We start from the raw sequence: 23,973 nt of genomic DNA on the forward strand, positions 1-23,973 counted from the left end.
ACCTGCAGCTGTACCCGAGGGCACACTTTCTGCCCTGTTAGCCGCTGTGGGCCGGGGCTGTGTGGAGGGAGTGAGGAGCCATGGCCTGCGGGTGGGCCAGCCTGAGTGGCCTCTGCTGGCCCTTCCACAGGAATTGCCAGGCCACGACCTGCTAAGGAAGAGCACCCGAATCTGCCCTGGGAAGTCCTCCCCAGGCAGAGGTGAGGAAGCAAGAAAAAAGGCAGAGAGGGCTCAGACAGAAGGAGTTACTCAGGTAGGCAAAGGGAAAGCTTCCAGAAAAGCCCCGAGGCCAGGACCATCCCCCGTGGCCTGCAGACGCCAGCTCGGCAAGCGAGCGCTCCTGGCGCCCAGCCCTTTCTTCCAGGTTTTAAAGTCTGCGCATGCTCAGGTGGTTCACCCGGGAGGGTGGATAAGGCTCGGGAGCATCATCTGCTCGGAGATCCCGACACGGGCTGCCAGCTTTCCGGTGACGGTGCTCCCGTGGGGGCTGCTGCTGCGCGGGAGAGCGTTCCCCACCTCTGACCAGCCTCGGATGGTTCCCCGGGGCAGTGGGTGTCCTCACAGGGTTTTCTCTGTGTAACTGGCGGGTTCTTAATTAGCCGCGTGAAAGGCCCTAGGTCAGGGTTGAAATGCCCCCTCCCGTGTGCAGGTGTAGGAACCTGGGGGCTGTGTGCAGCCAGCACCCTTTGGGATGGCCTTCGGACTCGACCCCTCAACCTTGTGCTGTCCAGCCTCTGCTTTGGGTTTTCTGGGGGCCCAGAGCTGACTCTGAGGTCTCTCTAATCCAGGCTCTATCTGCCTTTAGAGAGACCTGCACTTCCAGGATCCTACAGAGCAGCGTCGGTGGGGCCATTCTGTGGCTTCTCTTGCAAATGACCCTGAGCTGGGTGGTTTAAAGCAACGGGAATCCATCCTCCCCCAGTCCTGGGGACCAGACATCCGAGGTCAAGTGTCTCAGCGCTGAAGTCCCTCCGGAGGCTCCAGGGGAGGGTCCTTCCTGCCCTTTCCAGCTCCTGGGGTGTCCAGGGGTCCCCAGGCTGTGGCTGCCTCCCTCCATCTCTGCCTTACCTCGGGTGGCTTCTCCTCTGTGTCTGTGTCCCCTCTTTTGTCTCTTATCAGGACTCTGACATTGGGTTTAGGGCCACTCTAGCCCACAATGACCTCGTCTCAGGACCCTCATCCACACCCGCAAAGGCCCTTTCCCAGGTATGGTCCCGTTGATGTGTTCCGGGGGACACAGCTTTTCGGGCCACCATTCAATTCTGTGCATAAACCAACCCTCGTTTTAAGAGAAGACCAAGGTGCTGTGCTGACGGGCACAGACGCAGCCACGGGCGTGCGGGTCTGGGGAGAATGAGGACCCTGGAAGCACCTGGAAAGGAGCAAGGCCTGGCTGCGTCGGAAGCTGAGCGCTTCCACCACGTCCCGTGAGAACCGCCACTTCACCCTGTCGGTGGAGAGGAGCCCAGCGCCGAGTCCGGGAGAGGCTACCTTGCAGAGCCGGCCCCTCTGGGAGTCCATCCTCGGTGGCATCAGGCGACGGATGACTCCGGGCTTCAAGGCATCACTTTCCGGCAGGTGATGACGGCACTGTCCCTTTAGGCTCAGCAAGACTAGAATGGGGGGTTGGAAGGAGACGCGTTTGGGAGCGTGTGAGGCTGGTGGTCAAGGAAACGTCCCCTTTAAGCTGAAGGCAGACCTTGGGGAGTTGGACTCCAGGCACCTTTTAAAGGGGCTGCCCTGAAGCACCCTGACCTGAGAGGTGGTCTCGGCACAGGCTGTGGTTTGAGGGAAGTGTGATGAGATGAAGCCTTCCTTTCTGTTCCTGATGGGGAGGGTTTTACAGGCACTTCAGCTTTCAGGGTGAATGTTTGTTACTGGAACAAAGTGCTCCCCCCGCAATGGGCTGAAGCTCAAGATGTCTCTGTCCCCTTCATGGGAGGGTCCAGGGCAGGGGGTGTCGGGGCCCAGGCTCTGTCCCCCTTGTTTCTCCTCCCTGCTTCTGGGTGGAGGACTCCAACCAGGAGGGGGTGGGGTGCCCATGTGGGCACCGTGAGCGGGTAACGGATCACGGGCTGTGGTGGGCGACGGGCGGCTCTGCTGCAGCAGGGTCACCAGGACGCTAGCGCACGTCTCTGGGTCCTGTGAAGTGGGACTGCATGTGGGCGTGGGCTCCCTGGTGCTTGTGGTTCTGGAAGCACAGAGGAGGTGTCCCCCGGCAGGTGAAGCTCATGTCCCCAGTGGTGGTGAAGCCAGATCTGCGGTTCAGAAGGGTGTGGCCGCGTGTACGGGACAAAACGAACGCGTGTGCCTGTAGATCAGGCGCACGGGGCTGCCTGAACTCTCCTCTCGCGCGCCCTCCCCGGGGACCCTCCTCAGCTGCGGAGGCTCCGTAACTCACGCGCAGGGGATGGAGCGTGCCCAGCCTGAGGGCTGATTTACCCTGCGTCCGAGTCTGCTCGGCGCTGCCACATCAAATGCCCGAGTCCAGGCGCTTACACAACAGACCTGTCTCCTCGCTTGGATGCTGTCTGAGATCAAGGTGTCTGCAGGCTGGTTCCTCCCGGGGTTTCTCTCTGCGTGTGGACCTCTGTCTTCTCCCCATGTGCTCACGTGGTTGCCCCTGTGCCTGTGTCCTGGTCTCTTCTTGTAGGACCTCTGTCCTGATGGACCAGGATCCACCCTCATAGCGTCGTTTTACCTTGACGGCTCTTGAAAACCCCATCTCCAAAGACAGTCACATCCTGGGTTCCTGGGGGTTAGGGAGCCAGCACGTGAGTTTTGTGGGGAAACAGCTGAATCCACACCGTCCTGCTTAGGAACTGGCTGGGCTTCGTCCCCCCTTCCCTCAAGTTCCATGGCAGTGGGGGTGGGTGTGAGACAGCCCAGGGAGAGGTCACTCGTCCAGGTCTAGTTGGGGACAGTGCAGGGCCTTAGTTAGGGAGAGGGCAGGGACTGAGTTAGGCATAGTTCAGGGCATTTTTTAGGGATAGAGCTGGGCCTTGGATAGGGACAGCTTAGTCTAGTTAGGGAGCTCTCAAAGCCTTACTTAGGGAGAGCTTAAGGGCATTAGTTAGGGAGAGTATTGGGCCTTATTAGTGACAGCGCTGAGCCTTAGTTAGGGACAGCGTAAGTGTAGTTGGGAGCAGCACAAGGCTTTAGTTAGGAACAGGGCAGGCCCTCCTTTGGGAGAGTGCAGCACCACAGTTGGCCAAAGCACAGGGCCTGAGTAAGGGACCTTGCCCAGCCTTAGTTCGGGACAGCTCAGGGCTTTAGGGACACTGCAGTGCTGTAGGTAGGGACAGCGCAGGGCCTTAGTTAGGGACACTGAAGTCCAGTTAGGGACACACGGAGGCTGAGGTCATGAATGAAGGGTGGGAGTGCAGCGGTATTTTGGTGGGCAGGCTGTGCTCATCTCTGTGCCCTTTCTCTTGAGATTTCTCTCCAACGTACTCCTTGCCTTTGCACCTGAGCCTCTTCCTGTCCCCGACTGGCGTCATGGGGATCTGACCTAAAGGCGTGTCTCGTGACTTAAGGCAGGGTGACCTAAAGCTGGCTCTCCTGACTCAGTGGTGCAGCAGGGCAGCTGAGTGTTTTAAGGTCGTGGGATGTAGCAGGTTGGGGTGGATATCCTGGGAGGCTTTGAGAAATACCCCATCTGTAGGGCTCTTCACTGTGCTTAGAGGGAGAGGAGGACCGAAATCGAGCTGACAGGTGCCCAGGATTAGTGCCCCCCGGGCTGCTGAGAGAGACGGAGGGACTGAGAGTTGCTGTTAGAGCACATGGCCGCCAGAGGGCGCCAGAGCCCCAGCAGCGCCCCGCCCCCCGCAGCTCCCTGGCCGCATGTCCACGCTCAGAGGTGGGAGGAGATGGGTCGGTGGAGCCCCAAGGGAGGTGCCCAGAGCTTGGGGCTTGGGTACAGGACACCTCTGACCACCTGCCCCCATTTTCCTCACCTCGGAGAGGAGACATACTTCTGCCTTCCTATCTGTGATCAGTTCTTGTCTGGTGGGGTGGCCCAACGGCTAGAGAGCATGACAGGCTGTCTGTCGTCTTCGTGCCCTTTGATGGTTTGGAGGCACAGCTCCGGCCCCGGAAATACCTGGCGCACATCTTGCATGTGCAGTTTTCTAGAATCAGCTTGCAAGGGCTTTGGGCTGGTGGTCGTGAATGGAGGGTGTCAAAGGGGTGCTATGTTGGGGGATGGGCTACGCTCCCCCCTGTGAGCTTTGTTTTGAAATTGATCCCCAGCTTCCTTTCTCCCTTCCCTCTTCCCACCTCCTGTTAGGGAAAAATACCTAAAACCCGGTGACGTGAACAAAGGGTGTGAGGTTACTGATTTAAAGCTGGGCCCCAGGGCTGAAGGGTCCAGATGGATTTAACGGCCGCTCCTGTGAACTAAAAAGCAGGGCGGCTGAGGGATGGCAGGCTGGGGGGTGGTGTCAGGTGGGGTGAGGGCCCTGGCGGACCGAGAAAGCCGGGCCCCCTCTGCAGGGCCTTTCATGGTGCTCATGTTAGGGCACCGTTGACTGAACCGCTGAAACCGCCCCCCTGGGCCAGGCAGGACCCCAGCCCTTGCAGGAGTTGTGTCACAGCAGGTGGCCCTGAGGAGAAACACGGTGCTGCCCTGGAGACAAACTGGGAGGGTTGGGAGGGCGCGGCAGGGGGGCAGACGACCAGCCTCCAGGATCCGTAGACTCCGTCTCGGCTGAGAAGCACATGTGCCACCAGGAAGGCCCCCAGTCCAGTAACACCTGAGGCTTCGAGCCACATGGCCGAACCGTTCTCCTGGGCTCCCTCCCCTGCTGCCCTCCGCCTGGGCGTCCTTCCCAAGGAAGCCTCTCCCTCTGCCAGCCGTGTGTCTCCTCAGACAATTCATTTCCCAGTGTCAGACAGGAGCCCACACTGGGCCCTGGAGGGGTCCCCTTCTGCCACAGCTGGTGACTCTGGCAAGGCACCTTCCTCACCGGGACTGATATTCCGAACATCAGGCCCCAGCTCTGCTCCCTCATCCCCCGCTTCTCTCAGTCTGGCCACTCTCCCTCCCTCTGAAGACTCCGCATACTTCCATTTACTGGGGCGTCCTGGGAACAAGCCTTCCTGTGTCCCCTGCTTCGGGTTTTTAGGGAACCAGCTTCAGCCTCCGTGACCTCCCCTGAGCTCCCAAAGGGCAGGTTCAAACTGCTGCTCATCAGGGAAGGGAGGGGAGGCAGAGACAGGAGACCAGTCAAGAGGCAGCAGGGCAGCCCCGGGCCCGAGTCCTGGATCCCCTTCAAGGAACACGCATAACAGCCTGAGTCCCTCTGCAGAACGAAGCCCCCAACACGTGACAACCAGAGTGGAGGACCACCGGAACCAGTCCTGGGGCCACGAAACACCGACTCTGAGGGGGAGTGAAAGCTTGCATCCACCCCCGCCCTTGTCTGGCCCCTATTTTCTCTCCCCAAACTCTAAAAGCACCTCCTGTTCTCTCCCGAAGGCAGGCACAGTCCTTAGGGCATGAGCTGGCTGTGGCCTCCTCTGCCTGGCAAAGCAATAAGGCTGTTTTTTTCTCCTTCACCCCGAACTCTGTCTCCATGTTTCTGTTCGACACCAGTGGACAGATGCCAGGTTTCAGCCACTGTACTGGGATCTGCAGTTCTGGTCTCTGAGGGTTTTCTGAGAGACGGCAATCTTGTATTTCGGGGGTCTCTGACTAGGACGCCCCCCCCCCCCCCGCGTTTTGTGCATGAGATGTTGTGGCTTGTGATGGCCATTCTGCCTTGTGACATGGGACGTTCTGGTTCTGTTCCACTGCGGTGCCCTCTGGGGTGAATTCTGTCTGATTGGGAAGATTTTCATTATGAGCCTAGGACTAAGAAAAAGACGCTTTATTTTAACGCTGTGTGGCTGCAATATTCTTTAGATTCCAGAGAAAATTGGTCCAGGTGAAACTCTTGAAAATTCCAAAACTGGTTCTTTTGGCATAGAGTTAGAAAAAGCGAGTTCGATAAAGCATCTTTTCAGAATTCTGACCCTGCGAGAACAAATCCTTCTGGGAGAACTTGTTTCTGTCCACACGCCTTGAGACCTGGGCTCTCAGGATCACGTGTCTAGGCCATCGCTAATGGACCTGCATGGGTTGTGCAGTGGTTTTAGCATCTGGTTGGCCTCATACTGGCTTCTGGAGAGCAGGGCATATGGCCGTGAATGCAGTGCATTGATGCAGTGGTGTTGGGGGTGGGGGACTAAGCTGTCCCCTGGGCTTTTCCCCTCCAGAGATCTACAGTTGCTCTTCCATCCCAGCCAAGACTCTTCCTCTGCTTTCAGACACCTGCTGCAAGGAAGCTTCCTAAAACCAGGGAACGTGAATAAAGGCTGGGTGGTCCTTGATTACAAGCTGGGTCCCACGGCTGAATGATGCTGATTGAGTCAGAGCCTGCTCACGTGACTTATGAAGTCGGGTCCTTGATTTGAGGGGGAGGTGTGGGGGGAGGGTCCTGGCCGACTGTGAGAGTCATGCCCCCCCCCCCGCAGTGTATCTCAGTGCGCCCGAGAGGGGGAGGAGCAAGGACATCAGGCTGGCAAGTGGCCCAAGCCAGCACAGATCAGGCTTCTGCTGTGGGAGGCAGAGGCAGGGCTGAGTTGCTGTTGGAGCACATGTCCGCCAGAGGGCGCCAGCGCACAGCGGAGGCCCCTGCAGCCCCCTGTTTGCATGTCCAGGCTTCCAAGTGGATTGGAGAGGGACCCATGGAACCTCGAGGTGGTGCCTGGAGCCTGGTTTGTGTTCATAATGCCTTGGACCCTGCGGCCCAATTTGCCGCAACTCAGTAAGGGGACAGAATTCTTCCATCACGTGTCTAATTCAATTCCTGTCTGGTCAGGTGGCCCCAAAATGACGGAGATTGACAGGCTGTCTGTGGTCAGAGTGTCCTTTGCTAGTTTGCAGGCAGACCTCCAGTCCCCAGAAACACCTGGCTTGAGTGTGGGATGTGCAGTTTTCTAGAATCAGCCTGGCAGGGAGTTTGGCTTCCGGAAAGCTGGGCTTCATGTCATGAATGCAGTGTGCCTGTGCTGTCGTCTCTTGGGGGGTGGGGGTGGACTGTGCTCATGGCTGGGTCTTTCTCTCCAGAGAGCTCCACAACCTCCATCTTCCATTGCACCTGAGCCGCTTGAGCCTCCACGGGACACCCCCTTGAAGGAAGCTGTCTAAAGCTACATAAGGTGAATCACAGCTGATTTGTTTAGGACTCCAAGCAGAGTCCCGGGGAGGAAGGCTGCTGATTCAAAGCCTGCTGTCCTGACTTAAAAGGAGGGTGGCTGATTTTGGGGAGTGGGATAAAGTTGGGTGGGGTGAGTGGCCTGCCGGCTGAGACAGTCACTCCCCTCGCCCCCCATTGTGCATTTCAGTGTGCTGATAGGGAGATGGGTAAGAAAATCACATGACAGGTGCCCCAGACCAGTGCAGAGCAGGGTTCCTCTGTGGGAGGCAGAGGAAGGGCTGAGACTTGCTGTGAGGGCCTCTGTCCACCAGCCTGAGTGGAGCAACAGCAGAGCTTCCCCGACCCCCACCTACTCTCACCACCATGGCCGCATCACCAGGCTCAGATTCAGGGTGCAAAAGGCTTGGTGGAGGCCCAAGTGGGTACCTAGATATTTGCATTTGGGTACTTGGTGCCTCCTACACTGCGATCCAATGTACCTCAACTCAGAGGAGGATTAAAGTTCGGCCACCACATTTCTGGTTCAATCTGTGCCTGATCAGGTGGCCCAATGGCTGGAGAGTTTGACAGGCGGCCTCGGGCCTGAGTGCCCTTTGCTAGTTTGAAGCACATCACTGGACCCAGAAACCCCTGCCTTAAATCTTGGGCATGCAGAGTTGTAAATCAGCCTGCGGTGAAATTTGGCTTCTGGAAAGCTGGGCTTTTGCTCATGAATGCAGTGCATTAATGTGTTGGTGCTGTGGGGGCAGGTCTCAGCTTCTCCCTTGCCTTTCTCTCTAGAGATCTCCACCTCCTCCTTCCTCCTCTGTGGGGGACCCTGTCAAGGGACCTACCTCAATCCAGGGAGTGTGAGTGATGCCTGGGGGGTCCTGGATCTCAAGCCAGGTGCAGGGCTGCGGGGTGCTGATGCAGGGCCACCTGGTTCCACTAACTTACCAAGGTGTCTGATTTCAGGGAGTGGGGTGGTCTCAGTTGGGGTGAGGGCCCTGGCTGACTCTGAGATAGTCCCCCCCATCGTGCCTTTCAGTGTGCTGTGAGGGAAAGGACTTAGGAAATCAGGCTGGCAAGGGGCCCAGGCCAGTGCAGACCAGGCTTCTGCTGTGGGAGGCAGAGGGAGGCCTGAGATTGTTAGAGCAGTTGGCCACCAGATGGCGCCATAGCACCAGAGTGCCCCCTGCTGCATCGCCTGGACTTCAACCTCAGGCCCCCAGGCAAGATTGGATATGGGTCTTGGTCCAGTGGCCCAATGGCTAGAGAGTTTGACAGGCTAACTCGGGTCTGAGTCCTCTTGGAGGTTTGGAGGCACAACTCTGGACCCAGAAATACCTGGCTTGGATTTTGGCCCTACAATTTGCTGGAATCAGGCTGCTCCATGTAGAATGTACTTCCAGAAAGGTGGCCTTCTGGTTGTGAAGGCACTGTGTCGGTACAGTGGTTTCGGGAGCAGACTGTGCTCATACCTGTGCTCTTTCTCTCCAGAGATCTCAAGCTTTTCCTTCCCTCCCACCTGATCCTCTCCCTCCTCGGCCAGACACCTGCTGCAGGGAGGTCCTAAAACCAGGTAACTTTTACAAAGGCTGCATGGTCCTTGGGTTCATGCTGGGTCCCAGGCTTGAAGGGTGCTGACTGATCAGGGGCTGCTCACATGACTTACAAAGTGGGATTGTTGATTTCAGGGTGTGGGGTGAGTTCCGGCTCTGAGATTGTCACACCCCAGCCCGTAGCGTGTTTCTGGGCGCTGAAAGGGAGAGAAGGAAGGAAATCACACTGGCAGTGCCCCCGGGCACTGCAGAGCGGACTTCTGCCGTGGGAGGCTGTCAGGGCTCCGAGTTGCTGTTACAGCAGCGCATTCTGGTCAAAGGGCTCTGGAGAACCCCGGAGACCCTCCTCTCCTTCAGGCTGAGATACGTGGTTGCCGATTGTATGACGAGACCCCACGGAAGTGCTCGGGGCTGAGATGGGGTTACAGGGCGCCTCTTATCATCTGGCCAATTTCTTTCACCTCAGGATACTGGCAAAATTCTGCTCGCACATCTTTGGCTCAAATTCAGTGTGTTTCTCCGATAAATGACCAGAAAATTTGACAGGCTCTCTGAGGGACAAGCAAATTCCTGGCTTGAATCTCGAATGTTCAGGTTTCTGAAACCAGGCTGACATCACGCCCTCTCCTCTTGGGTGTTCAGTTCGCTGAGAGGAAGGGGCAAAGGACACTCATGCCGGTCTGTGCCCAAGACCAGTGCATCAAACGTCAAAGCCCCATCTTTAGCCCTGTTGTTTCTGGACCCAAGGGTCTGCCTCTGGAGCAACAGGGCCAGCTGACCCAGGGAGCCTGTCACACTCTGGCCCTGGGGCACCGATCTGGCTGACATGCCTGCCAGATGCTGAGGGCACAGCTGTGTCCCTGCCCTGAGGTGAGTCCGTTTGGCCAGAGCCGTAGAGGCTCCCTGTTTCCAGCCCAAGCCTCTGAGCATGTGCTGAGGGTCCCACAGTCCTCCCTCAATTGCACCTCTGAGCCCGGAGTCTCAGCCAGGCGTCTGCCAGGGGCTCTGCCTGGGCTGGGGTTCAGCCTGGCGACCTTCATCTAACACCGTCTCTCAGCCCTTCCTCCTGTTTCTCAGCCGCCCTAGAAGCTACCCGGGCCTTGGGCCTGAGCTGCTCAATTTCATTTCTCCTCAGCTGCTGAGCCGAATGAATGCCCTAGACGCTGGAGTATTTCTCTCACAGTCTCCCCAAGTGCTCACCCCAACTTACCCCACCCCAATACGTAAAAAGCCTCTGCATCCCCACCATTGGGTACCGAGAGCCTTCTTTAAATCAGTCCCAGCTGCCTTCCCTCTCAGGCCCTTCCCTTAGTTCTGCTCCTTGATACAGCGATTGCAGACAGGACATAGAGGTTCAGATAGAAGGGGAAGAAAGAATCCGGGGAGAACTCCTGAAAGATAAAGCACAGGGATTCCTGTCTGCCCCTCAAAATAGCACCACTTTCACAAGCTCCATTCATGACCACTAGCCCCATTGGACACGTGATGACTTTACAGAAGCTGCAGGATTGGTAATTGCGAGGCCAAGATTCAAGCAGATATTGTGGGTCCAGTGTCCCTCCCCCCTGAGAAACTAAGAGCAAACCAACCCCAGAGAACGTGTCCACCTCTCTGGCCCCTGGGCAGCCAGAGCCGGTTGGAACTAACCATCAGAGGCAGAAAGCACATGTCTTTCTGCTCCCTGAGGTCAGTCGATTTGTGCCAGAGAGTCAGTGGTGTGCTGTGAGCCATCTTAACACATCCTAGGGCTCCCACTAACCCCTCTTGGCACCACCTCGTAGCCTGGAGGTGCAGCCAGGGGGCTTCAGATGGGCTTTGTCTGTGCTCTGGCCCCTTCCGGAGGCCGTCTCCTCTAACACTGACTCTCAGCCTTTCCTCCGGTTTCCCTCAGCAGCCCCCCAGGGCTCTCCTGGCCTTGGGCAGCTGCCAGCTTGATAGAATTCCTCCTCACCTTCTAAGCCAAGTGAAGTGACCAGAGAAAGGGGCAATGCTCTCAAAGACTCCCAGCACACACCCCCCCCACCCCAACGTAATGCATTAAAATCCTTTTAATTACCCTACTTTAATTCCCGAGAACCACCTTTAAGTCTGCTCCCTGAAACAGGGCTTGGGGACAGGAAAACGAGGCCCCAAAGGAACGAGAGGAGGGAGTTTGGGGGAGGGTCTTGAAGCACAAAGCCTAGCGATTTGCACAGTCGCCCAGAGGAGCCAGCACCACTGTTAGGCGCTCCATTCCTGACCATCAGCCCCTTTGCCGCATGACAGTGACCTGGGTGTGGGGCGGGGCTTGGCAATTGCGAGGCCAAGATTCAAGAGAGACATTTCTCAGTCCTGCCTCTGAGAAAACAAAGGCTGCGTTTCTTCCCACCAACAGCCGTTCCCACGGCGGCGCGGCGCAGCAGGACGTGCTGGCCTTGGACCCCTGCCAGCTGGATGTCCTCCCCCCTCCCCTTTAGCGCAAGGACTGCCCAGCAGCGGGCCTTCCCTTCTCACAGGCGCCCAGAGCACTCACCTCGGCCGCCACTGCCCCAAGCGAGAGACTCCCCACCTCCCCACCTCTTGGTTCCTGAGCGCCTTGTTTGGTTTGTTTTTTAGGGCCATCCCAACCCTAACCCTAAATGGAGTGATGGCTGCTGGCCTACACCACAGCTCAGAGCAATGCCAAATCCTTTAACCCACTGAGTGGGGCCACGGATGGAACCTGCATCCTCATGGACACTAGTCGGATTCATTTCTGCCTTGCCACAATGGGAACTCCCAACAGATCCCTTTTCTAAATGACAACCCCCACAAGTCAGAGGCTAGCAAATTGCAAGCCCAAGGTTCAAGACAGGTGTTTCTAGGTCCAGAGCCCTGCCCATCGTTAAAAACAAAGGACAGTCTGACCCCAGGGAATGTGTCAAACCCTCTGGCACTTGGGCCACCCAAGGAGACTAGAAAGGCCCATCAGATTTGAAGGCATGGGTGTGTCCTGTGCCTGAGGTGAGGCAGTTGGTGGGGAATGGGGGGAGTCAGAGTCTCTTGTAAACAACTTCACAACTCTGGGCAGATCCAGGCAGTTCCGTCTTCAACCTGGTATCAGAGCCTGGAGGTGTGTCCAGGGAGGGGCAGGTGGGATCTGCCCCTTCTCACACAATGAAGTGAACAAGCAAAGCCCTTTGAGAGGTGGGTGTTTCTCTCTCCAAGTAAAAAACGACACACACTCCTCCCTATATCCCACACCAGACACATAAAAGAGGCAAAACCAAGCCAAACAGGTGACCAGACTTAAATGAAACAGCATCCTGCTCTTCATTTCTGTGTCTTGGCTTGAGGTAAGAATTTTCATCAGGGGTGAAAGAGAGGAGGGGAGAGGCTCAGATGGAAGGAAAAGAAGAAAATTTTCAGAGAACCTTCACGAGACAAGGCACTGGGATGGATGCAAACTGCTACCAAGGAACCGCTGCCTTTGCACTCCCCATTCATGACAACCGCCAAGCTGCCCAGATGCCAGAAGCAGTGCAGACCAGATCTGGGAACCCTGCAGGGCCAGTATTCAGTCAAATGCTTTTTGGGCTCCAATGTCTGCCTCTGCAGAATCTGAAGGCAATCAGAATTCTTTTATGGACGTTCCCAGGCTAGGGGTCCAATTGGAGCTGTAGCCACTGGCCTACACCAGAGCAACAACAGTGCAGGATCAGAGCCATGTCTGCAACCTACACTACAGCTCATGGCAAAGCTGGATCCTTAAACCACTGAGGGAGGCCAGGGATTGAACCCAAAACCTCATGGTTCCTAGTCAGATTCATTTCCACTGCTCCACGAGGGGAACTCCCAGTCAGAGTTCTTGACAGCATGTCCAGTCATGTGGACTTCAGGCTCCCTGAGCTGTCTGAAAGTGACCCAGAGATGATAAGGTCCTTCCTATCAGGTGAGTTAATTTAGACCCAAGAGTGAGAGGTGACCTGTAACCTAGCCCCCCTCACAAGGCAGACCCCAGAGGGACCCAAACCACGGACTCAAACTGCACCTCTGGGCTGGGACATGCCAATGCCAAGCTGCTGGGTGTGTCAGGCTCCTCGTCCTCTAGTGGCCATCATGACTCCCGGCCAGTCTCGTCCCACACCTCTGTCTCCTGACACCACCTGGTTCCGCGGGCACTGACCTTAAGCGCCTGGGAGCCTGGTGCGGTCCTCCCGTCTCTCTCTCAGATTCTGAGGCCCTGCGGAGGACAGTGTTTCCCCAAGTCCTCCACATGCCTCCCTGCTCCCTGTGTGTCAGCCCTCCTTTGAATCCATCAGGGGGACACACTTCGAGTCAGGCATCCTGATTCACCCACCCTGCCCCGCTTCACCAGCCTTTACTCTGCGTCACCTGGATTCAGGTAAGATGTGCCCTCAGGGGTGCTCGAAAGGCAGGAGAGGCACAGACGGAGGAAGATCTAAGGAACAATGCAGAGCACCCCCAAGAGAGAGGGCTCCTGCATAAGGACAGCCCGCCCACCACAAGACGTCAGCTTTTATACACACTCTTCATTGACAACCAGCAGCCCAGCTCTCCAGAGGCCAAGCCCTGGACCCTGGAAAACTGCAGGCCCCAAACCCCAGCCAGCCACCTGCGTGCTAACACTCCTACTTGTGGAGAACCCCAAGGCCCTGTGGACCCCAGTGGCACATACAATGATGTGGGCTTTGGGTTAGCTGAGTCGACTGAACCTGACCATGACATTTGGAGGGCAGAACACGTTCCCTTTTACCGGGTGTGCCAATTCAGACTGGAGAGTCACCTGAGGCCTGTACGCAACCTCCTTTTGAAGGACATCTCCTGGGGGATCCACCCATCCCCAACTTGAAACCCATCTTTGAACCCAGAGGTGATACTACCAAGCCTCGGCTGGGCTTGAAACGTGTTTTGGCGCCCTCTGGTGGCCATTCTGTCTAATGACAACTCACAGCCCTGCCTCCAGCTTCCTGAACAGGAAAAAATGCCCTTGGCTTGTGCTCCAATAGTTGATTTAATCCCTCCTCTCACTCTAAGAACAATCAAGCTCATTCTAGGCGCATTATTATTCTCTCAAAGTCCGCTATGGCACTCACTCCTCCCAATCCTTCCCCACTCGTCTAAGTCCTTGAGTCAAACCCATCCAAATCTGGTGACAGGATTTCAGTGAATCCTGTTCCCCACTCTTCATTTCTGGGTTTTGGCCAGAGGTTTGTTTTTCCCCTCCAGAGGGAATTAGAGGAGGGGAGAGGCTCTGAACAAAGGAAAAGAAGAAACTTTTCAGAGAATCCTCAAGAGACCCATCTCTGGGATGAATGCAGCCTGTGGGCTGATCAAGGAAGCTTTAGTGCATTCAATTCATGAGCCCCCACCCAGCTGTCCTGAGGGCAAACCCTGCAGAAGCCTGATTGGGAGCACTGAAAGCATAGTCCTCAGTCTCCTGCCTTTTGGCTGAGATGTCAGCCTCTGCAGAAGCCAAAGGCCATCAGAACTTTAGAGGGCCTGTCCAATCATCTGGAATTTAGGCTTCACTAGCTGTCTGAAAGTGACCCACAGATGATAAGAGCAGGACAAGTCCTTCCTATCAGGTGAGTTAATTTAGACCTGTAACCTAGCCCTCCTGGCAAGCCATGTCCCGTGGGGATCCACTTCACCCAATTCCAACCTCACCTCTGGGCTGGGATTTGCCAATGCCAAGCACCTGCTGGGCCCTGTCAGTGCTCTGTCGCCCTCTGGCGGCCACCCCCTCAGATAACAACTCAGAGCCCTTCCTCCTGCCTCCTGCCCAAAACCATGGATGCACTGCACCCTCCTCCTTCAGCTGAAGGCCGAACTCCCTCCTACTCTCATCCTAAGTTCCACCTTGTGCCTTACAGAGGCCAGAAGTCTCTCTCAAAGTCTCCTGGGACTCTCCATCATCCAGCCTATCCAACCCAATACTGTACATCCATTGGCCAATCCCACTTCAAGTCAGCTCAACAGCTGGAAATCCATAAGCCTGCATTAATACATGTGACCTAGTACACACTCTGGTTAGTTCCTCAGGAATAAGTTGCAGGAAGCAGTGGGGCAGGTAGACAAAGAAAAAAAAAAAAGAAACTCTAGGGAATAATTTGAGACTTAAATCCCAGGAAGGAGCACATCCCGGCCAGCCCAAGATGCCACTTCTACACACTCCATTCAGGTCCTTAAGCGCTGCTTTCCAGATGCCACCTCTGACCAAGCCCCATTTTGGTAAAGGGGCATACGCAAGGCTCAAACCAAGTACCTGTGAATTCTGGGTTTTAATGCTGCAGAACCCAGAGGCTGTAAGACCCCGCTCCCCCCCCCCATAGCCTGTCAAATCATCAGTACTTAGGGCTCCGTGATCCCTGTGGAAATGATCCCTAGTCGTGAAGCAGGAACTACGCACCCACTCCCAGGACATGTGTTTGGGACTCGAGAGTCAGAAACATGTAACTCAACTGACCTCACTGGGCACATCCTCCGGGTGCCACCAGCACCCACTCCAACCACATTTCCTATGCTCGAGATGCCAACACAAAACAGCATCTCAGTATGTTTGGGCTCCTCTTCCTCTACTGGCCATTACCACTCTTGTCCCACACATCTGCCTCCTGACCACACCTGGTTCTGTTGGCACAGTTTTTGTGTACCTATAAGCCAGCATTGGTCCTCCTGTCTGGTTCACTCTCTCAGAATCATCTAAGGCCTTATGGAGGTGGTAATTCTCTCTCTGAGTCCTCCATATGCCTCCCGGCTCCCTGTGTGTCATCACACCTATGAGTCCATCAAGTAAACACACTTGGAGTCAGGCAACTGCTTTTACATTATTCCCCACAACACCTCACATCTCCAGCCTTTGTTTTGTGTCACCTGGCTTTGGGTAAGATGGAGAAAAAGTAAGGCGCATTGCAGAACACCCTTGGGAGAGGGCTCCTGCATAAAGACAGCCTGCCCGCCACAAGATATCGGCTGTACACTCACTCTTCAGTGATGACCAGCAGCCCAGCTCTCCAGACCCCTGGACTCTGGGAATCTGCATGTCCAGTAATCCAGCCACATGCCTGCCTGCTCAGAGTTCTACTTCTGAGGAACCCCAAGGCCATAGGAGCCCCAATGGCCTGTCCTACAACGTGGGCTTTGGGCTGGCTGGGTCGACTGAAGGTGACCCTGATATTTGGAAGGCAGAACACTTTCCCTTTTACGGGATGTTCTAATTCAGACTCGAGGGTCAGCTGTGGCCTGTATGTGACCACCTTTTAATGGACACTTCCTGGGGGATCATCTGGCTACAGAGCTGTCTGAAAGGTGGAAAGGGCAGCACAGGTCCTTTCTATCAGGTGAGTCAATTTAGATGTGAGAGTCAGCAGCAAACTGTAACCTGGCCCTCCTTGCGATACGTGTCTCAGAGGGATCCACCTCTGCCAACTCAAACCCCACCTCTAGGCTGGGCTCTGCCAGTGCTCCTTTGCCCTGTGGTGATGAATCATCAAAAATTCAGAGCCCTTCATCCTGTATCCTGACCAAAGCCACACTAGCACCACGCTCGCCTTGTTCACCTGAAGGCGCATCTCCCTCCTACCCTCCTTCTAAGTATAACTGTGTGCTTTACAGGGGCCAGAGGTCTCTCTCAAAGTCTCCTGTGACTCTCCCTCCTCCTCCCTGCCCATCACCACTACCCCATGTCGTCCAGCTGATCCCACTTCAGTTCAGCTCACCACCTGTAAATACATCTGGCTGCCTGAATACATGCAATCTATTCCTTGCCATTGTTCATTTTCGTGGATGACTTTTAGCAAGCCATGGCTCAGTTAGGAAAAAAATAGGAACCATAGGGAGGAATTTGAGACTTAGATCCAGGAAAGAGCACATCCTGCACAGCCAAAAATGCCGCTTCTACACCTCTCCATTCATGTCCTCAAGCACTGCTTTCCAGGTGCCACCCCAACCAAAGCCCCATTCTCCAAATCAGACATGCCCAAGGCTCAACCCAAGTACCTGTGGATTCAGGGTTATACTGCTGGAGAAACCAAAGGCTATTGGCCCAACCACACCTGCTCCCCAGATAGACGGTCAAATCATCGGCACTTAGGGCTCTGTGACCCCTATGGAAATGACCACCTGGTCATGATGGAAGAATTACGCAGCCACCCCCAGGAGATGTGTTTGGGACCTGAGAGTCCGAAGCAGCTGTAACTCAACTTTCCTCACTGGGAGGTCCTTGGGGTGGCTGGGTCGACTGAAGGTGACCCTGATATTTGGAAGGCAGAACACTTTCCCTTTTACGGCCAATATCTCTAATAACAACTCAGAGTTTGTTCCTTCAGAGCAAACCATGGATGCACCACACTCGCCTTGTTCACCTGAAGGCCGAACTCCCTCCTACTCTCACTCTAAGTAACCCCCCCATGTGCCTTACAGATGCCTAGAAGTCTCTCTCAAAGTCTCCCCTCCTCCTCCCTATCCAACACCACTACCCTATGTCCACCGGCCAATCCCACTTCAAGTCAGCTCACCAGCTTTGCAGTCATCCTCCTGTCTTAATACCTGCGACTTAGTTCTCATTATGTTTCATTCCTCATGGGTAACTTACAGGATGCCGAGGCTCAGGGGGAAAAGGAAAAAAGGAGCTCTAGGGAGGAATTTGAAACTTAGACCTGGGAAGGAGCACAACCTTGCCAGCCAGAAATGCTGCTTCTACACACTCCACTCAGGTCCACAAGCACTGCTTTCCAGATGCCACCCCGACAAAAGCCCCATTCTCCTAAACGGACATGCCCAAGGCTCAAACCTGTGGATTCAGGGTTATTCTGCTGGAGAACCCAAAGCCTTTCTGACCACCGGTGCCTCCCGGTCCAGATAGGCTGTCAAATCATCTGTAGGTCGGGCTCCATGATCCCCAAGGAAAAGACCATTTAGTCGTGTAGGAAGAACTATGCACCCACTCACAGGAGAAGTTTTGGGGACCCGAGGGTCAGAAGCAACCTGTAACTTGACTTTCCTCACTAGGCACATCCTTAGTTGGCCACCAGTGCCACCTCCAAACCCCTCCCTGAGCCTGCCAGTGTCAACACAAAACAGAAGCAGGGCATGTCATAGCTCCTTGTCCTCTAGTGGCCAGAACCACTCTCAGCCACTCACATGTCAAACTTCTCCTTCCTGAGCACACCCAGTTCTGTTGGCACTGCTCTTGAGCACCTGGGAGCCCGATTTGGTGCCTGCCCCCCGCCCCCAGACAATCTAAGTCTTGATGGAGGGTGGTATTTTTCTCTCTAAATCTTTGACCTGCCACCCTGTTCCCTGTCTGTCAGCACTTTGAGTCCATCAGCAGAACATACTTTGAATCAGGAGACCAGTTTTACATTGTTCCCCATCACGCCAGGCTTGGCCAGCCCGTATTTTGTGTCACCTGGTTTCAGGTAATGCGTTCCCTCGGTGGTGCTTGAAAGGAGGGAGAAGTTCAGATGGAGGAAAAGCTAAGGAATTTTGTAGATACACCCAAGAGAGAGGACTCCTGCATAAAGACTGCCCGCCCACCACAAGCTGTCAGCTTTTGCACTCACCCTTCATTGATGACCAGCAGCCCAGCTCGCCACAGATCAAAACCTTGGACTCTGGAAAACTGCATGCCCAACACTCCAGCCAGCTGCCTGTGTGTTCACAGTTCTACTTCTGGAGAACCACGAGGCTGTATGAACCCTGAGGCCGTGTACAATAAAGTGGGCTTTGGGGTAACTGAGTCGACTGAAGGTGACCCTGATATTTGGAAGGCAGAATGCAATCCCTTTTACCAGGTGAGCCAAATTGGACTGGAGAGTGTTCTGGCCCTTTCAGTAAGCCTTTTCGATGGACCCCTCCTGGGGGATCCACCCATTCCCACCTCAAACCCCATCTCTGAGCCTGGAGGCACCACTACCAAGCAGCTCCTAGGCTTGGGCCATGCTTTGGCCTCCTTGGTGGCTATTCTCTGAAGGACAACTCACAGCCCTGCCTCCTGCCCCATGAACAGACCCCCTGGATGGGTTGCCCTGGGCTAGTGCATTTGATGGTCCTTTTACTCCCTCTTCTCACTTGAAGAACAAGCCAGCACCATACAGGGGGGTGATTTTTCCTCAAAGTCAGCCATGGCACTCACTCCTCCCAATCCTTCCCCACTGCTCTAAATCCTTGAGGTGAACCCATCCAAATCTGGTGACCAGATGTCAATGAATCTGTGTCCCACTCATCATTTCTGGGACTTGGACAGAGACAAGATGTTCCCCTCAGGGGGAATGAGAGGAGGGGAGAGGCTCAGATGGACAAAAAAGAAGAAACATTTCAGAGAGCCCTCAAGAGACCTGTCTCTGGGGACACAACCTGCTGACCAAAGCAGCGCTGCTTTTGAGGATTCTATTCATGAACACCCTCCAGCTGTCCGGAGGTCAAACACCATGCACGCCTGACCTGGGAGCCCTGCAAGCCCAGTATTCAATCCCACACATTTTGGTATCCGGTGTTAGCTTCTGCAGAATCTGAAGTCAGTCAGAACTCTTAGCAGCCTCACCAATCATTTGGATGTTTGTCTACCAGAGCTGTTGGAAAGCGACCCACAGATGTGAAGGAATTAAAGGCAGGACATGCCCTCCTCTCCATGCATATCCCAGGGGGATCCACCATCCCCAACTCAAACCCCACCTCTGGCCTGGGATTCCCCCATACCAAGCAGCTCTCGAGCTCTGTCGCCCTCTGGCGGCCATTCTCTTGAATAGCATCTCAGAGCCCTTAACTCCTGCTTCCTGACTAGGGCCGTGGGTGCACTGTGCTTGTTTTGTTCACCTGATGGCAGAAGTCCTACTACTCTCACTCTAAATACCACCCTGTGATTTACGGAAGGCCAGATGCCTTTCTCAAAGCCTGCGGGGACTCTCCATCTTCCCTATGCCACAAAACTACCCCACATCCAGCAGTGGATCCCATTGCACGTCAGCTCACAGGCTGGACATTCACCTGCCTGCATTAATACACACAACGTAGTTCTCTCTATGGATCATCCTTGGGGGTCACTCACAGGAGGCCATGGCTCAGGTAGAAGAAGAAGAAAAGGGAGTTCCCATCGTGGCTCAGTGGCTAACAAATCCGACTAGGAACCATGAGGTTGTGGGTTCGATCTCTGGCCTTGCTCAGTGGGTTAAGGATCCAGTGTTGCTGTGAGCTGTGGTGTAGGTTGCAGATTCGGCTCAGATCCTGCATTGCTGTGGCCGGCGGCTACAGCTCCGAATTGACCCCTGGCCTGGGAACATACATATGCTGTGGGAGTGGCCCAAGAAATGGCAAAAAGGCAAAAAAAAAAAAAAAAAAAAAAAAAAGGAAAAAAAAAGAAGAAGAAAAGGAACTCTAGGGAGGAATTTGGGACTTAGATCCCAGGAAGTACCATATGCTGGCCAACCAAAACGTTGCTTCTACACATTCCACTCAGGTCCACAAGCACTGCTTTCCAGATGTCACCCAGGACCAAAGCACCAGTATCCTAAATGAACATGCCCAAGGCTCAAACAAAATACCTGTGGATTCAGGGTTATACCAATGGAGAACCCAAAGGCTTTCAGACCCCCCCGCCCCAAACCTGCCCCAGCCTGGATAGCCTGTCAAATCATCTGGTCTTAGGACTTGGTGACCCCTTTGCAAATGACCCCTAGTCATGAAGGAAGAAATACACACCCTCTCCCAGGAGATGTCTTTGGGAGCTGAGAGCCAGAAAGAACCCATACCTCGAATTTCCTCACTGGGCACATCCTCAGGCTGCCATCAGCACCACATATAACCACCTCTCTGAGCCTGGTAGTGCCAACACCAAACAGCAGCTGGGCATGTCATAGCTCCTCATCCTCTAGAGGCCATTACTACTTCCAGCCAGTCTCGTCTCAAACTGCTGCCTCCTGACCTCACCTTGTTCCACTGGCAATGCTCTTGAGCACCTGTGAGCCAGATCTAGTCCTTCTCTCTCTCTCGGAAAAATAAAAGAGCATGTGGAGGGTAGTATTTCTCCCTCTAAGTCTTTCATGGGCTTGCCTGCTCCCATCTCTCAGAAATCCTTGAGTCCATCAGGGGAACAAACTCTGTGTCAGGCAATGGGCTTTTATTTTAGTTCCCCACCCCACTTCACCAGCCCTTAGTCTGTGTCAGTTGGCTGCAGGTAACATGTTCCCTCAGTGGTTCTTGAAAGGAAGGAGAGGCTCAGATGGAGGAAAATTTGAGGAACTTTGAAGAAAACCCCCAAGAGGGACGTCTTGGCATAAAGACTGCCTGCCAGGTAAGACATCAGTTTTTTTTTTTTTTTTTTTTTTTTTTGTCTTTTGTCTTTTTGTTGTTGTTGTTGTTGTTGTTGTTGCTATTTCTTTGGGCCGCTCCCACGGCATATGGAGGTTCCCAGGCTAGGGGTCGAATCGGAGCTGTAGCCACCGGCCTACGCCAGAGCCACAGCAACGCGGGATCCGAGCCGCGTCTGCAACCTACACCACAGCTCACGGCAACGCCGGGTCGTTAACCCAGTGAGCAAGGGCAGGGACCGAACCTGCAACCTCATGGTTCCTAGTCGGATTCGTTAACCACTGCGCCACGACGGGAACGCCAGACATCAGTTTTACACTCACTCTTCATTGATGACCAGCAGCAGCCCAGCTCTCCAGAGGCCAAACCACCGACTCTGAAAAACTGCGTGCACAATACTCCAGCCAGCTGCCTGCGTGCTGAGAGTTCTTTCTCAGCCATCTGGACTCTGCAGACCCGTCTAACAATGTGGGCTTTGGGCTAGCTGAGCCGACTGAAGGTGACCCTGATATTTGGAAGGCAGAATCCTTTACTGGGTGTACCAATTCAGACTGGCATGTCAGCTGCAGCCTGTAAGTAACCCCGTTTCAATGGGCACCTTCTGGGGATCCACCCACCCCCATCTCAAACCCCAACTCTAAGCCTGGAGGTACCACTATCAAGCTGTTCCTGGGCTTGAGCCATGTTTCAGCATCCTCTGGTGGACATTCTTTCTTTTTTCTTACCTTTTTTTTTTTTTTTTTTTTTTTTTTTTTTGCTTTTTAGGGCCACACCTGCAGCATATGGAGGTTCCCAGGCTAGGGGTCCAATTAGAGCTACAGCTGCTGGCCTACGCCACAGCCATGTGATATCAGAGCCATGTCTGCAAACTACACCACAGCTCTCAGCAACACTGGATCCTTAACCCACTGAGTGAGGCCAGGGATCAAACCTGCAACCTCACGGTTCCTAGCTAGATTCATCTTCACTGCACCACAACAGGAGCTTCTGGCAGACATTCTTTCCAATGACAACTCACAGCCCTGCCTCCTGCCTTCTGAACGGACCCCCCTGGATGGACTGCCCTTGGCTCCTGCACCCCTTGGTGGATTTAATCACTCATTCCCCTCTAAGAACAAGCAAGCACCTTCCAGGGGGTTGTTTTTCTCTTACAGTCAGCCATGGCACTCACACCCTCCCCACGCCTCTCAGTCCTTGAGCCAAACCCACTCCAAACCAGGTGACAGGACTTCAGTGAAGACTCCTCCCCTCATCATCTCTTTGACTTGGCAAGAGGTAAGATGTTCACACTCGGGGGGAATGGGAGGAGGGGGGGATGGAAGAAAAGAAGCAACTTTTCAGATAACCCTCAAGAGATGAATCTCTGGGATGGATTCAACCTGCCAACCAAGGAACTGCCGCATTTGCGCTCTCCATTCACCACCACCTGCCCAGCTCTCCAGAGGCCGAACACCATGCAAGTCTGATCCGCAAAAACACTGTGAGCCCAGTATTCAATCCCATGCCTTTGGGCTGAGATGTAAGCTCCTGCAGAATCCAAAGGCAGTCAGAACTCTTCAGAGCCTGTCCAATCATTGGGACTTTAGTCTACCTGAGCTGTTGGAAAGTGACCCTCAGATGGGAAGGGCAGGACAAGGTCCTTCCTATCAGGTGAGTTAATTTAGACCCAAGAGGTAGAGTCAACCTGTAAAGTAGACCCTCACGCAGGGCATGTCCCTTGGGACCCACCACCCCCAACTGGAACACAAACTCTTGTCTGGGATATGCCAATGCCAAGCAGCTCCTGGGCTCTGCATGTTTTCTCTCACCCCCTGACAGCCAACCTCTCAAATAACAACTCACAGCCATTCCTCTGGCCTCTGACCAAAGCCATGATGCACCACACTCACCTTGTTCACCTGATGGTTGATCTCCCTCCTACTCTCACTCTAAGTACCACCCTGTGCCTGACAGGAGGCCAGATGTGTCTCTCAAAGTCTCCCAGGACTCTCCCTCCTCCCCCGTGTCCAACACCACTGTGCTATGTCCACCAGCCTGTCCCACTTCAAGTCAGCTCACCGACTGAAAATTCATCTGCCTGCCTTAATACATGCGATGCAGTTCTACCTATGGTTCACTCCTCCTGGGTAACTCACAGGAAGCGGTGGCTCAGGTAGATAAGGAAGAAAAGGAATTCCAGGAAGGAATTTGAGACATAGCTCTCAGGAACAGCATATCCTGGGCAGCCAAATATCCTGCTTCTACACACTCAATTCAGGTCCACAGGCACTGCTTTCCAGATGCCACCCCCAACAAAAACCAGTTCTCTTAAATGGACATGCCCAAGGCTTGAAACATGTGGGTTCAGGCTTGTACCTCTGGAGAAACCAAAGGCTTTCAGATCATCCCCAACCCCAGATAGTCTGTCAAATCATCTGGTCTTAGGGCACCATTACCCCTATGCAGATAACCCCCTGGTCATGAAGGTAGAACTACGCACCCACTCATTGGGACTTTAGTCTACCTGAGCTGTTGGAAAGTGACAGGGGAGGTGTTTGGGGTCGCAGGGTCAGAAGCGACCCATAACTCTAATTTCCTCACTGGGCATATCCTCAGGCTGCCACCAGTGCCACCTGCAACCCCATTTCTGAGCCTGGTAGTGCCAACACCAAACCGCAGCTGGGCATGTCATAGCTCCTCATCTTCTAGAGGCCATTACCACCCCAGCCAGTCTCATCCCAAACGTCTGCCTCCTGACCCCGTCCGGTTCTCTTGGCACTGCTCTTGAGCACCTGGGAGCCTGATTTGGTCTCTCTCTCTCAGTCTCTCTCTCCCTGTCTCTGTCTCTGTCTCTCTTGGTCTCTCTCAGAAAAACCACAGGCCTTGTGGAGTTTGTCATTTCTCCCTCCAAGTCCTCCATATGCTTCCCTGCTCCCTATCTGTCAGGATTCCTTTGAGTCCAT

General features: G+C 54.5%; 1 long non-coding RNA gene across 3 annotated transcripts; it reads left to right on the top strand.

Annotated features, from left to right (window-relative positions):
- LOC110259546 (uncharacterized) lies at positions 1 to 16,580 on the top strand. 3 transcript variants are annotated; one of them, XR_014839171.1, is made up of 6 exons: positions 11 to 253; positions 1,120 to 1,206; positions 1,296 to 1,578; positions 7,112 to 7,203; positions 8,682 to 8,763; positions 11,339 to 14,566. It is a non-coding gene; the product is annotated as an uncharacterized LOC110259546 (long non-coding RNA). The 3 variants fall into 3 exon arrangements; XR_014839172.1 differs by having other exon boundaries at positions 119 to 253; positions 1,291 to 1,578; positions 11,339 to 16,580; XR_014839173.1 differs by lacking the exons at positions 7,112 to 7,203; positions 8,682 to 8,763; positions 11,339 to 14,566 and adding an exon at positions 2,223 to 5,879 and having other exon boundaries at positions 1 to 253; positions 1,291 to 1,578.
- The last annotated feature ends 7,393 nt before the right edge of the window (positions 16,581 to 23,973 follow it).

This window comes from Sus scrofa, chromosome 2, assembly GCF_054392235.1.
Source record: "Sus scrofa isolate SSC_HxYL_T2T_F1_AM1 chromosome 2, Sscrofa_HxYL_maternal_Yorkshire_Landrace_v2.0, whole genome shotgun sequence".
NCBI lineage: Eukaryota > Metazoa > Chordata > Mammalia > Artiodactyla > Suidae > Sus > Sus scrofa.